The sequence below is a fragment of the Pezoporus flaviventris genome, unplaced genomic scaffold, assembly GCF_033815535.1.
Source record: "Pezoporus flaviventris isolate CSIRO_AGI_PZ_B2104156 unplaced genomic scaffold, CSIRO_AGI_Pfla_v1 ptg000001l, whole genome shotgun sequence".
Taxonomy (NCBI): domain Eukaryota; kingdom Metazoa; phylum Chordata; class Aves; order Psittaciformes; family Psittacidae; genus Pezoporus; species Pezoporus flaviventris.
In genome coordinates, this window is record NW_026892549.1 from 36,602,501 (window position 1) to 36,605,271 (window position 2,771).

Sequence of the window (2,771 nt, forward strand, 5' to 3'; positions counted from 1 at the left end):
TGCAAATGTACAGCTTCATCATATTTCTGAAATCTTTATTACAGTGCAGTCATACAATAAATGCTGATTGAAGGAATAACTAGAAATTTCATCTGATATAATATGGTAATAAGCTTAACTTCATTTGATATTTCTGAAATCATCTCCTAACATTTGAATTTTGTGTTCATGCATGGATAATACTAAGCTCAGAGCCAAAGACAGCCTCCTTTGTGGTCCCAGATGGACTGCAGCTGCTTCAGGACCCATGGCCGGTAGATTCTGATGGCAGTGGAACCAAAGCAGCCTCCTTGATATTATAGGACTGCCACTGGGACTCTTCAAAGACATCTGTTTTTAACCTTTTATACTTTGGACATAGTCAAGTATCTGGTAAAGCTGTACCTATCCTGCAGCACTTTCTGCTGCCCTTTAGATAGATACCACTGCTGAAAATTAGGCCAGACCTCTGAAAATAATACAGAGAATTAATCTTGTTTATAGCTATAGGACTGAGTTGTCCCTTTTCCCCACAGTCCTGTGTGAATACCAGCACCCCCATGCCCCTCACCTACTAGGGACCTGAAATACTCTTTCAGTATTGCATTTAGCTTTTAAAGTGGTATTTCCCCAGTTTAGTTAGGTTTGGTTTTTTTTTTGTAGCTTGCCTGTACAGTTGTTGTCATTAATATTACCAATCTGAACATGAGCTGTACAACAGTCAGGACCATTTTTTACACTACCAGTGCAGCACACTGTTATTTCTACAATTGCCTCAGTAGTATTTCTGTTTAAAAGCCAGTTTAATAACCTGGAAACACAAAGAATGTAGGAATGAAACTGCAAAATCTTTGATGTCCAGATTGACTAACAGTATCTGTGGAGAGTAGGAGAGGTTAAGACGAGACAGAGAGGCATCTAAACAGGAGTAAGCTAGAGACTCAGAGAGGTTGGGTTGGTTGCCTATGCTAACCATCTTCAAAGCTTTGAACAGAAAAATGGTGTGGCTTTAACAGCAGGTTTTGTTATAAAATAGAATAAAAGTCAGGGATGCTGAGCTTATTTTTTGAGAGAGAAGACTGAAAAGATAAAACCCTACTTAGTTAAGTTTGAAATGTTTTCAATGTTAAGTGATTCTCAGGGGACCTCACTGGAATGTGGTCTTCTGAACCTGCCAAGGAGGTCTCTGGGAATTCAGTGGGCAAGAACAAGTGTCTCTCAGTAAGGTCCATCTGCATCCTCAGAACTATCCTTTGATAGCAGAGGTTTCTCAGGAGTTGCCTGTAATGGTGAGAAAATTCCCTTTGTCACAGACAGGTTCACCAGTGATCCCCTTCTTTAGGAAAATGAGTAGATTCCCATAGTTCATTAACAAAAAATTTTCAGATGTCAAAGGTTGATCTACCACCTACTACTGATACCCTGCCTACAAGTTTCACTGCCAATAAGCAAGCTGCTATCAAAGGAATTCTGCTAAGTATTTTGCTTGGTATTAGACAAGACCATACAACAACGAATGGTCATGAACGCACTGTTTTCTTCCAGGTGCTTCATTGTTCACATGCTAAAAACATGCCAGAAGACAATATTACTCTTTGCCTTCACTGTGGATACAGAATGACTAGATTAGCTGATGAAATTCAGATTTAGCTATTTAGAAAAAGGTATCTGCCTGCTTTGGTGACAAAACACTCAAGGAGACTCACAAACAAAAGAAAGACATAGTGCTTCTTTCTGAAAACTGCATGGGCCTCATCTCTACTTTCAACACTATTGTCTGTTACTACAGGAGATCTGATTTTTCTGCACCTCTTTCCAGCCATGTCCAATGAAATTTGCAGAAGACTGATATCTTCTGCAGTGTTCTTGATGCTATGTGATGTTCGGATCCTACTGGGCTCTTTAAGTTGGAATTTAAACTTTGGTTTCCTACATTTTGGGATGGTTCTCTTAAATTACACTGTTGGCTTGAGAAAATTTCCTAGATTTTTTTAAGAACATTCTTTTCTAGAAAGAAAATTTCTTTTCCATAAAATCCATGTTTATTCACACAACCAAAATGAGTAAAATATACAGACAGAGGGATAGGGAGGGAGAGAGGGTGTAAAGAATTCCCAACTAACAAAGAAGAACAGTTCTACTACTGACTTGAAATTTCTGTGACAGTTTGGGGAATCTGTCTCATTCCAACATTTTTAGGAGGTTACAGTTACTTTTATCAACTTTATTTTTGTGACAAGTTTGCTTTTCATTGGATTAATTTTCAACACAAAAGAGTTATCAATAAGTGAATAAAATATCTATATAATGATAATGTGTTAATTGTGGTGCAGGTTCTTCAAAATTATCTACAAAGAAATACCATCTGAAACTATCAAAATGTCTTATTTCCAGTAAGTGGACTGAGTGTTGAATGGAGCCCCTTTTAAATCAGTTTTGCCTTTTGCAGAATTCATTAAGGAACATACTTGAATTCTTTATTACCCACCCCCTCCTGGTGGCTCTCCAAAGCTTCCTATGGTATTCTTTTGTTGATTAGGGGTTTCCTCACCATTTGTGACAGGCTCCATTCTCTGCCTGTGTATCTCTCCCTAAAGCATCTCCATGACTTTTCTGACGCAATGTTGTACACATAAAAGAATCATTCTGAGGACTCAAGCAAACAACCTAAGCCTGTGAAGCAAATGATCAGCTCACCTTCCAGGCCTTTCTAAGTCTAATGCCCATTCTGAAAACTACAATATCTGCATGCCCCAAGCCAAAGACTAAACAGCCTGAAACTTTAGATTGCC

The 2,771-nt window shown here is 38.4% G+C and overlaps 1 long non-coding RNA gene across 1 annotated transcript in view; it reads left to right on the forward strand.

The window, feature by feature from the left end:
* The window catches only part of LOC133265989 (uncharacterized), a 48,180-nt gene extending 45,987 nt beyond the window's left edge, over positions 1 to 2,193 (forward strand). The window contains exon 3 of the long non-coding RNA XR_009742224.1: positions 1,525 to 2,193. This is a non-coding gene — a long non-coding RNA (uncharacterized LOC133265989). The remainder of the gene's footprint in view (positions 1 to 1,524) is intronic.
* The last annotated feature ends 578 nt before the right edge of the window (positions 2,194 to 2,771 follow it).